This window comes from Camellia sinensis, chromosome 1 (genome assembly GCF_055761805.1).
Source record: "Camellia sinensis isolate YWXY chromosome 1, ASM5576180v1, whole genome shotgun sequence".
Lineage (NCBI taxonomy): Eukaryota > Viridiplantae > Streptophyta > Magnoliopsida > Ericales > Theaceae > Camellia > Camellia sinensis.
The window spans coordinates 207,269,324-207,283,176 of NC_138961.1; positions in this window are offsets into that span (position 1 = coordinate 207,269,324).

Sequence of the window (13,853 nt, forward strand, 5' to 3'; positions counted from 1 at the left end):
AATATACCAGCAACTATGGCTTAGATATGATGCAAGAATAGGCTAGAAAAGGGAAGAAGAGGACTCACCTTTGTAGACCAATGAACCAGCATCTTTTGGTTGAAGTTTGGGTGCTCCTAGCCTCTGCAAATGACCTCCAATGTGCTGGAATGAAGTGTAGGGGTGTGGTGCTATGGGTTGGTGAAGAAATGGTCCAAGAACAAGGGTATTTGATGATTGAATGAGAGAGATATGGGGAGAGATTGAGGGTTGTATGTATGTATATCAGATATACATGGTATATCTCTGGTTTTTTTGCTTCAAAACCATCCAACCTAGACAAAGGGAGAGGAATGGTGCTTATATAAGGCAAGGGAAGCATTTAACTTACAAGCTAAGTAAAGGGAAAGGGTCAAAGGGGTTCAAGGGAGTGCAAGGCTTCTAGAGGAAGCTAAAACAGCTGGCCAAGCTTCTCCAAGAAGCTTGGCCAAAGGGTTCAAGCTTCTAGAAGGTTAGGGGGGTTCAAAGGCTCACAAGGTGCAAAACAACCACACATGTGCATGGGGGATCGATTCTGTGTACTCCAGCTGGCACAGCTGGAATCCACTCAATCTGCAGAATGCTCCGGAAGGTCGTCGGCCAGAATAAATTGCCGGTCAGCACAATAAAGTGCCGGTCGGCACAATAAATTGCCGGCCGGATAAATAGATTGCCGATAGGTGCTGGCAAGGTCAAAAAATAGCCGGTGGGTGTCCAAATTGAAGCCCCGGAAGTTAGCTTTCCAATGGCGCAAACCTTGCATTAAAATTCCTTCTGTGCAAAAAGTTATGCCCTTTTTCGTGAAGCCGCGCAGATTCGATCCAACCGGGATGATGTCCGACTTCAACTGATCATATCTCCCCCACCCGGACTTGGCTGTAGGAGATTCTTGAGTGCAAAATGAAGCCCCGGAAGTAAGCTTTCCGACGGTGGTGGCCCCATAGCTAAAATCCAAACGTACAGACAGATAAGCCCGATTCAGCGAGGGCTGCTCGACTCGCTTCTACCCGGATTCATGCCGAACTTCTCCCAATTTAGTTTTCTCCTCTCCTTTCCTCTCTTCTTCAACTCCAAACTCCTAAACAAAGTGTTTTGAAGGATTTGCCTCTCTCCTTGCTGAAGAAACTAAACATTTCCCCTGCACACCTGTCTCCACCAAGTAAACCAACAGTAACGCCCAAGTCTTAAGGGCGGTCAAAAATTGGGTGTCTACAGTATGCCACAGAAAAATAACCACAAATACAAGCTAAGATATGGCCAACATAAGCTTAACAAAGATGCTCAAACATGAGGCATGTGAAGCAAGTAAACAAAATACAAGGAGAGGGGATGACCCTCTCCTATTTAGGACACCAAAACCACCTTTCCACCACTGAAAATCCTCTGGATTTCAGTGGTAGAAAGGTCATGCAAAGGCTACAACAAGAGCCTAAAGGAATGGCTCAAAACATGGCCTAATAAGGCCTAAGAAGGGGTAAACCACCCCAAATGAAAAAGTGACCTTAAACAAACTTCTTAAGCATGCAAAAACAGAACTTTTTACAGTTAAGAGTTAAGCTTAAAAACGTATGCAAGAAGGGATAAAAGCTTTAGCAAGAATGGGGGTTTTAAGGGCTAGTGACTCACCCTTGAAGACCTTCTTCAAAGCTGTAACTCTAGCAAGTTTTCCAAGCTTAAACTAACCCAAGAACACTAAGAACAACTCCTAAGCACCTCAGTAGCAAAAGGATGGTGTTTGAGTGTGTGTTTGTGTGAAAAAGTAAGACAAAACTACACTTTTAAGGCACAAAAATGAAGCAAAGGGGAAGATAGATACAACTATGTATGTATAACTCTCAACCCTCAAATTTCTGAACCTAGAGGAGGGAGGAGAAGCCTCCCTCTTATAGAGAGCAAAAGCATAAGCTTCTTGAAGAAGCTAAGGCTCAAGGCCATCCCTCCATACACGTGTATGGAGGATGGTTCTTGTGCTCTCCAGTTGTGCTAGCTGGCCCAAAACATCTTCAAAAAGGTGTTGGAAAGTGGCCGACCAGTTAAGTGGTTGGCCAACTACTTTTTCTGGTTTTTTAGGACAAAAGTGGTCTCCCAGGAAGACAAGTGGTCAGCAAGTAGCTTCCAAGGCCAAAAGTGGTCGGCCAGGTGTCCAAATTGAAGCCCTAGAAGTTAGCTTTCCAATGGCACCAGCCTTGCATCAAAATTACAACTGTGCAAAAAGTTATGCCTGTTTTGGTGAAGCCGCGCAGTTTCGATCCAACCGGATTGATGCCAAACTTCTCCCAAACTAGTTTTCTTCTCTCCTTTCTCATTTTCATCAACTCCAAACCCATAAACAAGGTGTTTTGAAAGATTTTTTAGAGATTTCATCTCTCTTTCATTCATTTCTACTTTGTCCTTGCTCGGTTTACCGAAAAGCGCAACATTTAACGAAATGCGAGCCTCAGAGCGTCGTGGGAACTTTGTTTCAAAAAATGTTTTGAAAGAGAGGGTTTTAAGGTCTAAAACCATTTAAAATAGCTTTGGTCCAAAATGCGGTGTAAGGTTGGGATTTGACTCTTCTTTCGCCGAAGAAACCGAACCTTTGCACTGCACAGCTTTCAACACCAAGTAAACCGTCAGTAACGCCCAAGTCTTAAGGGCAGTCAAAAATGGGGTGTCTACAATGATGTTAGCTTTTCCCGGATGATACATAATTTTCAAATCGTAATCCTTAATTAGCTCTAGCCATCTCCGGAGTCTTATGTTGAGTTCTTTCTGAGTAAAGAAATATATTAATTTTTGGTGATCCGTATACACCTCGCACATAGCGCCATACAAATAGTGGCGCCAAATCTTCAATGCAAAAATCACTACAGCCAATTCCAGATCGTGAGTCGAGCAACCCTTTTCATGCAGTCTCAACTGATGAGACGCATAGGCAATCACTCTTCTGTTTTGCATCAACATGCACCCCAAACCTCTACAGGAAGCATCACTATAAATGGTAAAACCATCCGTGCCAGAAGGTAAAGTGAGAATCGGTGCCGTCACGAGTCTTGTCTTTAATTCTTGAAAAGCTGCCTCCCTTTGATTAGTCCACTCGAATGGTTACCCCTTTTGTGTCAATTGAGTGAGTGGCAAAGCAATTTTGGAAAAGTCCTTCACAAACCTGTGATAGTATCCAGCCAGGCCCAAAAAACTACGAACCTCTGTCACGTTCGTTGGTCTTGGCCAATCTACAACAGCTTCTACCTGTTGTGGATCAACAGAAATACCCTCTTTTGTTTTCACATGCCCCAGAAATGTCACACTATCCAACCAAAATTCACATTTCGACAACTTAGTATACAATTTCTTCTCCCTCAACGTTTGAAGAGTAAGTCTCAAGTGGTGCTCATGCTGCTCCTTGCTTTTAGAGTAGATCAGAATGTCATCAATAAAGACTACAATGAACTCATCAAGAAATGGCTTAAAAACTCTGTTCATTAAATCCATAAAAGCAACTAATGCATTTGTAACCCCAAAAGGCATAACAAGAAATTCATAATGACCGTATCTTGTTCGAAAGGCAGTCTTCTCCACATCTTCAGCTTTCACTTTTAGCTGATGATATCCAGATCGCAAGTCGATTTTTTAAAATGCCTGTGCCCCATGTAGTTGGTCAAACAAATCATCAATACGTAGCAATAGGTACTTATTCTTAATTGTCACCTTATTCAATTCCCGATAGTCAATGCAGAGCCTTAAGGTTCCATCATTCTTCTTAACAAACAACACCGGAGCACCCCATGGGGATGTACTAGGCCTGCTAAATTTCTTAGTTAGCAATTCTTGTAATTGGGTTTTCAACTCTTTCAATTCAGTAGTCGACATCCGGTATGGGGTTTTAGAAATCGGTTGGGTACCCAGTATTATCTCAATAGTAAACTCGATTTCTCTATCAATCAAATTCCCAGGCAAATCATCTGGAAACACATCTGGGAATTCTTTCACCACAGGAATACTACTTGCATCCAGTTTAGCAGTAGTTGACACTGTTAGTATCGAACATAGAAATCCCTTACACCCCTTATTAATCAATTTATTCGCTTTCATAGAGGAAATCAAATATGGGGGAGATATAAAACTATTCCCGTTAAATATAAATTCAGGCCCTTTAGGTAAATGAAACACAACTTGTTTGGTTGAACAATCAATTGGAGCGTGGTATTTTGCTAGCCAATCCATTCCCAAGATAACATCAAAATATGCAATGTCTAAAGGTAACAGATCCACATGCAAATTCATATCTCCAATAAGAATCTGACACGTAGGATATATAGATGCACAAATCATAGTTCCTCCCGCCAGAAAGGTTACAACTAACACATAGTCCATTGGTTCCAAGGGTCTAAGTAGTTTTGAAGCAAAAGCATAGGATACGAAAGAATGTGTAGATCCCGAATCATTAAGACATGTGCATTCTGAGAACAGATAGGAAGAATACCTGACACGACCATCTCTGTAGTCTACACATCACCCGGTACCAACGCAAAAACCCATTCTTGCTTTAGAGTTTCCTTCCCCGTAGCTGCTTTCGAATTTACTTTTGGTGCTGACACTGATGCAGTTGAGTTAGCCCTAGACTGGCTTGTACTTTGAGACACTAAAGGACAATCCTTAATCATATGGCCTGTTTTTCCGCATCGGAAGCATGCACCAGAAATCTTGCGACAAACTCCCTTATGTCTTTTCCCACACTCCGAGCAAATGGGTGTGTCATTCTTCTGGCTTGAGCTAGTAAATGACCCTATATTCTGCCTCTTGTTCGGTGGAGTGTTAAAGTTGCTTCGACCCTTCTTGAAATTAGATCCCAGCCTCTTACCTTTCTATTCAATCACTGGTGCCTTTGATTGTCTTATTGCAGAAACATTCACCTCACTATGATGGATCTATCCAAGACATCGACATATTTTTCTAATTTGAGTACATTAACTCGATCAAGAACATCAACATCCAAACTGCCTTTAAATTTCCTAGCTTTCTTATACTCAGTGTCTACCATATGTGGCGCGTGGCGCGTAGCACGCAAGCTCTGTGAACTTAGCTTCATATTCCGCTACTATCATAGTACCTTGCTTCCACTGCTCAAATTATGTCACCTTGCGGTCTCTCACACACTGTGGAAAATATTTTTCATTAAAAGCTTCCTTGAACTGTGTCCAAGTCATAGCGGTTTGCTGATTTCGGACAAGCATCCACCATTTTCTCGCTTCTTCTTGCAAGGTAAAAGTCGCTAACAGAACCTTCTGCTCTTCAGTACATGGAAAAACTTCAAATAACTTCTCAATCTCTAAAATCCAAGCTTCATCTTTGAGCGGTTCAAGACCTCTCGTGGTTTCAGTTTGTTAAACTTCTGTGTCAAGGTAATGATGTCACCATGGTTAGGTGGCTCCACTAGAATTGGTGGCGGAGGTGGAGGTGGAGGTGGATGTGGAAAGGGCTATCTCTGTTGCTGTCTTAGCGCTTCCGTCAACAACTCTACCAGTTGCTCTAACCGATCCATTCTTGCATCAGAAGGTTCAGATGTCTCTATAAGTCTTGTTTCTTCCATAGAGCTATATGTAAATAAAGTAATAATAAACATAGGACACATAAGGTTTATGCATGCATTATTACTACATAGGCACATCAGATAAACCACACACACTTACATATGCAGCTAATATGCCCTAATTTCTCTTTTAGGACATCCTATAGCTTATTTGGACGCGTGTGTGTGCGGTACAACTCATGCTTTGATACCACTCTGTCACGACCCAAACTTGTCCCTATAGGTTTAGTGTCATAACCGGCTAGTAATCCGTGATTACCGAAGGCCTAACTGAACAAAACAAATGAATGGGGCTAGCAAAAGCTAATATATACGAAAGTAAAACGTCCAACGAGCTGTAAACTTACTCAAGATGAAAACGTAGCTATGTATTTATCTATATACGCACATGTACATATAGGCATTACGAGTTTCATAAAATTACACCATAACCAAAAGAGATAAGTCATTTCCATCAACAAAAACTATTTCATCAATAACAATCAGTCACAACACGTATAGGAGTGCCAAAAGAGGTAATCACTGGATCAGTCAATGTTCTGACAGATGGGAACCTCAACGAGAGGCGCAAAATGTGGTTTGACCAAAACGGAGATAAAATCGTCAACTACGTCCCCTCCTAAACTGGATTACCTACACACACAGATATACAAACCATGAGCTAAAGCCCAGTGAATAATAACCGAGTAAAGTATATACTGAGCAGATTTGTATTACTTGTGACAGGCATAATATGACACGTAGTATATCCAGCAATAAATACAGGGGGACTAAAAGACCGAACAGACGGTCATGGAGACCGGATAGGCGGTCATGTAGACCGGAGATCAGATATGATAGCCAACACCATGTTAAACAAGAGTTCCACGATATGGAACTAGCAGATTTGTAACCATATGAACAGGTGCCAGGGTTTCCACAGTAAACAATGTAAACAGAGATAGAATCATCACACATTAGTATAAGAAACATATCAGAGCAATGCATAATTTCAAAGCAAAGAAAGGTACTTTAAATTAAACATATCTTTACAACAGTGTTACTCACAGTCAGTTCCGTGTTACAGATGACTGGAACAAGGCGTTTGACCTACACAGACAGATATAAGCGTTGTTCACTTAATTCACCAAACATCCAAGTAGTTAGTTCCATAACTTAGGATTTGATTGGTTTAAATGTGGTTTATTCTTGTTAAATGCTCATGCAATGCACATGGGCATTAATTACGGGTGTGAAACACGCTAACGGAGGCCCAGGAGTGGAGTAAATGACACAGAAAAGTGAATCTGAGGCAACCAAACAGCCGCACGTGCGGAGCTCCTTGGCCGCACGTGCGGGACCCTCGCCGCACGTGCGTCCCCAAGTGCCTTTTATGCAGAAAGCTTCTACCTCCTCCCCTGTTATCCGCATATGTGGGCTTCCTTGCCGCACGTGCGGTTCTGGGTGTTCCAGAACTGAGTTTTTGCCCTGTTTTTAGAACTTTAAACCACCAAAAATCAAACCCAAATTCACTCAAATTAAGGGCCAAAAATCAGCAAACATAATGTATAAATAATTCCCAAGTTCAAACTAAGGATAGAGTTCGATTTCAAACTTAAATTTCACAATCCCACAAACAACTTCCAGGTTAAACAGAAACAAAACTCTATGTATGTGAAAATTCTATATTTCAACGAATCATGGAAATCTAAGTTAACATTATGCAAGAGAATGGGCTTAAGTAATGTCCTTTAGGCAAGAATATAGAAGAACTCCTCTTGTTAGGGTTATAACATCACTTATACTACCCAACTCCCTACTCTCTCCCTTGATTCTAGGAATTCAAGATGGGGAAATTATCTTCATGCAAGAAATTAGAAAGGACTCTTACCTTAATGAGTTAATTTGATGAAATCACTTCAAATTCTCCTTCTCTCCTATTCCTTTCTCTCTTCTCCTCTTGCTCTCTCGCTCAAAAACTCTAGAACAGTCTTTTCATTCTCCAGGCCTTACCTCTCTCTTATTGAGGTCATATATATATATATATTCAACTTAAATTAATTAAGTGACGGCCTCTTACTTACATTAACTAGTTAATTAATTAAATTATGACTTGACTTAATTAAGATGTGTCAATTCTACCCTCTTAGTTTACTAGCTAATTTTATAGTCCTATAATTTAACGAATCAGACAGGTCTTTACATAAATGAACATATCTGTCAACAAACATGATGCACATAAACAAACGTATTACGCACACATAAATACATAATTAGGATTAACCATAAAATTAACAGCTAAATAAGAAGCGGGTGTTACGAGCCAACTTTTGGTTGTTTGAGCGAAAGTGCGAAAATAGAGAGTGGTCGCTTGAGTGCAGGTTCTATCGCTCGAGTGGAGGAACAGAATTCTGGAATTTCTACATTTACTTCCATGCTTCAAAACTCAAATTCAAAACCATTAAAATCAACCTTTGGGCCCCAAAACTTAAGAAAACAAGTCTGAACTTTGAAATCATTAAGAATTCAAGATCATTTATGAAATCAAGGCCCAAAAGCATGTCATTTGCTCAAAATCAAACTTGAATTGTATGTATGTAGAACATGCATGAGTTGTTATGAATTCAACCTTCCAAAACATGATCAAGCAAGAGAAAATAGCATGAAACTTGATGAATTCTCAAAACAAATGTAAGATGGATACATGCATGAAAGACTTCTTGAAATTAAACTCAAATTGTGATGAAATTTGGACAAGCATGCATGGTATGATTTATACTCCTTTCACTTTCAACTTAATTCTCTTGTATTCATGAACTCACCAACTCAAAAGTAAGACCAAAGGCTTGAATTCTTACCTTATACCTTGGATTCATAAGTGTAGAGGCTTAAACTTCTAAACTCTCTTCAGTTCTTCAACAATTCCTAGCAATTCTCCTCTTCTCCCTTGATGAACTCACTTTCACTCTTGGTCTCTCTCTCTCTCTCTCTCTCTCTCTCATGCGTTTGTAGCTCAAGAAGGATGAAATGAGAGTGTAAAATGTATGCAAGGGTCCACTAGTGCCTTATATAGGCTTGGATTAAGGAATTCATTAATTAGGTTTAATTGAGCATTAATTATTCTAATTATTTCGTTCCGAATCAAATTTTAATTAAACCTACCATAATGTTCTAAAAATTCCAACTAACACATAATTCAAGTCAATTTAATGATCAAATGCCGATGAGACCTTCAATTCACAAAACAAAACAGAAACATAAACAGATATTCCTACAGCAGACAGATATAAACACAAATAATGCAATGCTCATGTAATTAACTCAGGATTTCATCTTAATTACTTATTAGGCATACTTAATCATGGCTTAATCATGGTTTAACAGTTAATCATGGATCGGGGTTGTTACACTTACTGACTCTGCTGAGTATAACAGATGTAGTAATCAATTAGAGGATATTGACCATATTTTCAGGGGCTGTCCTAAAGCAGTTGTTATTTGGAGAAATCTGAGTTGTTTGACGTGATTGTTCAGGGATCGTCACATTTCCTTGGCAGATTGGTTGGAACAAAAAAAGTTTTTGAAAATATTGAACTTCCTTGATATCAAAGTATTTTGCTTTTACGTAAATACGCTTCTGATATCAAAAAAAGTGTTTACACCATCTATTTTGCATCCTACTAATTGTGATATGGTTATTAATTAGTGCCCTCCTTGTCTTGGTAAACTGAAGTTGAATACTGATAGTAGGACAAAAGGAGACCCAAAGAAAGATGGCCTTGGTGGTCTCATTTGTGATGAGAAAGGTGTCTGGCTCATTGGCTACTGTAGGAAGCTTAATGTATGTACAGGCTTGGAGGCGAAGCTATGAGCAATCTATCGAGGCTTAACTATAGAATTTGAGAAGAGATACAAAGACCTCAGTATCGAAATTGATTCATCCTCTGCCATTTAGTTGCTAAAAGAAGTTCAGTGGTCTCTTCTTCGTTAAGAAGCTTGATAGAGGATTCTAAGTTTGTCATGCAAAGATGTGGGTACACTATTCAGCATGTTTTGCGCAAAGGCAACAGAAGTGTTGATGGTCTTGCAAAGCTGAGAGCTAACCAAGTTGAACTCTAGTGATTATGGAGGAGGCACCTAAAGAAATTAGAGGTCAAGTAGTAGCCGACATGGTTGGACAAGATTACCTTAGGCACTAAGTTGAGAGCCCCAACTAACCTTGCCACTTCTTTATTTTGTTTTTTCTTTCTTTCTTTCTTTATCTGTTCCTTTTCTGATGTACTAAAATAAACACAAAAAAAAACAAAACAAAACTATGAAAATCACGAAAGTACAGGTAATGTTTGGTAACGTTTACATTTTTTGCTTATATTTATAAAAATTTTATATACTGGTTTTTGTTTATTTTTAAAAAAACATAAATTATAAACGTGTTTGGTTTGAACAAATTATTTGAAAAATTTTAAAAACATAAACTAAAAAATATGTTTGTTCAGGCGTAAAATATTTATATTTATTTTTTATTATTTATAACAATGGGATCATACCCATTATAATTGAAAAAAAAAATTATTTTAAAAAATTATTTGAAAAAAAATTAATTGAAAAAAAATTATCCGAAAAAAATTAATTGAAAAAAAAATTTGTTAGTCAAATTTTTAAATTTATGTTTAAACACCAGCATAAACTCATTTTTTGAGTTTACGTTTTTTTCTTCAAATTTATAAACTGAAACAACTATTTATAAACTAAAAAAGTTATCAAACAAGTTTTTATAACAGTTTTTTAAATTTCTATAAATATAAACTGAAAACAAAATAATGAAAGTGTTCTTAAAAATAGGACATGCAAGTAAGGTGTACCTTTTCCATGAGGCATTTCGTGAATAGTTTAAAAAATAAATAAATAAATTCAAGGCATTTCTTGAAGTGTCAAATGCTATTTAAATTTATTATTTATTTTTTATTTTTTTATTTATAGCTGGAAAATGCAATAACTAAATTTTAAAACTTTGAAACATAACTCAGTAACCTAAAATAAAAAATATGATAAGGATAACCAATATAAACAAATAAAAAATTATAAAATTATTATTTTGTATTACATTACTATTCTTAATTAAAATAAGATTTATGATTGGCCTGAGTGGGCCCCCTTTTTAGGAAAAAAAATAGTCAATAATTTTTCAAGTTGAATATAATTATTTGGATGAAAAATATTTTTTTATATTTTTTAATATTTGGTACAATAGAAAATGAAAATCAACGTAAAATATTTTTTATAGTCAACAGAAAATAAGTTTATATAGACAGAAAATATTTTACAATTTTAAGAGGTAGAAAACGCTTTACGGACTAAAGTCTTACCAATATCACCACATTACCAATACCACTCTCATCTCCACCACCACACCACCACACCACCGTCACCATGACCTCTGCCACCATCAACGTCGCTATAGCTGTCGTCACCCCCACCACCATGCCACCACCTCCACCTCTACTTTCATTTTCGTTTCACCACCACCACAACCAAACATTGAAAAATGTTTATTGAAAAAAAAAAATTATAGAAAATAATTTTTTATTAAAAAATATTTTTCGTCCAAACAACCGAGCGTAAAAATAAAATATTTTATTTCCAAGGTATAAGCGGTACTTTCGGAATATATAAAAGGTTTAAAAAAATGATAAATTACCAATAAATTATAATAATTGAATTTAATTCTTATTGAAAATAAGTCTTAATAAAATCATAATTAAAAATAGATTTTTGCGACAATTTTTTTTCATGTGTTACTAAAAATTGACAATTAGTGTTTTTTTGGTCATGATTTTTATAAATTGTCGCTAAAACTTACAATTAGCAACGTTTTTTTGTGACGAATTTTTTAAACTGTCACTGAAAGTTAAAAATTAGTGACATTTTTGTGACATTTTTTTAAACTGTTGTTAAAACTTATAATTATGGCTGCAAATAAACAGAACTATTGGTGAACAGAACTATTAGTGAACAGGCTTAAGTTTGACCCGATAGGGACTCATTTGGATTTGATTCGTTAAATTTTTATTGCGTTTGAGTTCGAACTCGTTAAAATCTTAATAAATAAGTCCCAACATATTAAAACTCAGCTCGTTAGTTCGGCTTGTTAGTTGGCTAATAAATATATTTTTTATATATTAAATAATATAAAAATACGATAAATATGTTATTTTAAAATAATATAAATGTAAATAATAACTAACTATAGATAATATATTTATATAATATTAGTAGTAGATTTTATTATTATGGTAAGATATTGATTTTTTTAATATGTTCATATATATTGTATATATAATTATATAATCGAAATTTCAATTGTAACTTTAGTTTTATACGTAAGTATGAATTTATAATTTTTTTAGCTCATTAAGGTTTGAGAATAGACTCAAACTCGAGTCAAGCCTAAACCAACTCGACTCGAGCTCAGTTCGTTAAATTTTTATTAAGTTTAGATTCAAACTTGAATTATTAAAATCTTAATAAATAAGTCTAAATATATTAAACCTCGACTGGGCTCCCCTGGTGCTGATCGCTGATGTGGCTGTAAAATTACTTAACGCGTGGCACCAACTAAATAAAAAAATGGGAAACCTCTAGAAAATAGATATACATATACATAAATAAATAAATAATTACTTATAAATCTCATATTGAGAAATAATAATCTATTTAATCCCAAAAACTTTTTTATAGACTAATTAATTCTATTGATTTTGAAAAGGTAAATTTAATATATTAATTCCAAATTGAATTTGCGGTTGTACTCTTATTTTTATTATGTTTTCTTATTCTTCTTTTTTCTTTTGTACTAGAAAGGTAAGATATACAACATATGGGAATCGAATTTTGGATGAATTTTTATATGAGAATCTTTTTTATTTAGAATGACTTGAAATGTGAGATTCTTCAAACATTTCAAAAAGAGTACAAAAGTCCATAGTAAGTTTTGGGCAAATATATAATTTCAAATTATAACATTCCAATGTAACACTCCAAAAAAAAAAACTTATTGATATACTTTTCTAAACGTAACATTCTAATATAACACTCCAAAAAAAAAACTCTTTAATGTAACACTCCAATGTAATACATAAAAAACTCTTTCGTGTATTTTTTTCAAATGCAACACTCCAATGTAACACTAAAAAAAAAGATGTGAAATTCTTCAAACCATTCCAAAAGGAGTATAAAAATTCTTTAGTAAGCTTTGAGTAAATGTATAATTTCAAATTGTGAATGTTACGTTTGGAAAAAGTATATTAAAGAGTTTTTTAAATATTTTTATGTGTGTTACATTGGAGTATTACGTTTGAGATTACATTGATTGGAGTGTTACTTTTGAAAAATGTACATTATGGAGTTTTTTTGTATAATACATTGGAGTGTGTTATATTGGAGTATTACGTTTGGAAAAAATACACTAAAGATTTTTTTGGAGTGTTACGTTGTTAAGTTTGAAAAAAGTACACTAACGAGTTTTTTAATGTGTTACATTGGAGTATTACGTTATTAAAGTATTATATTGGAGTGTTATGTTCTTATTCGTAATGTGAAATTTGTTCGAGAAGAAACGAAAAATCCAAAATCTCTATAGTACGAATTGTTCAAATGTGTAATTTCACATTTAGAAAACCCCACTTTTATTCCTCAAAAATTAAATCCAAACGTGTAAGTAATTATCTTTTTGTGTAATTTTCACTTTAATAGGACCTTTAGTTTTATAAGAAAAAAGAAATAATTAAACAATTCATAAGATCACATTTTAGGTTTTATTGGTGCTTCACCCAAAAAAAAAGAATTTTAAAAAAAAAATAAATGTTAATTAAATTAATAGTTAATTTTAAATTGGGCCGGCCCTAAATTTGGCAACTGTTATATTTGTATACTAATGATTGAAAGGCTTTATAGCCCATTGTTAACCGTTTGGGTTTGCGGCATAGCAACCATACAAATGGATTTTGCAGGGTTCTCCTGATGCTCAATTTCTTATGCTGCGTTTGTTTTGATTATAAAAAATATCCACTATAATTTTTATCTATTTATTATTATTATTATTGTGTGTGTAGAAAACGTTTTCATGTATCTGATTGTGACCATAAAACTAATATGCTAATAATTGTGATAGCAGTGATGTTGGTGTGGCGAAAAAGATAGAAAAGAAAATTAACAAATGCAGAAACTACTTTATTCTCATTTTTTTATTGGGTGTAGAAAATTAGATAAAAAAGAATAAAAAAAATTT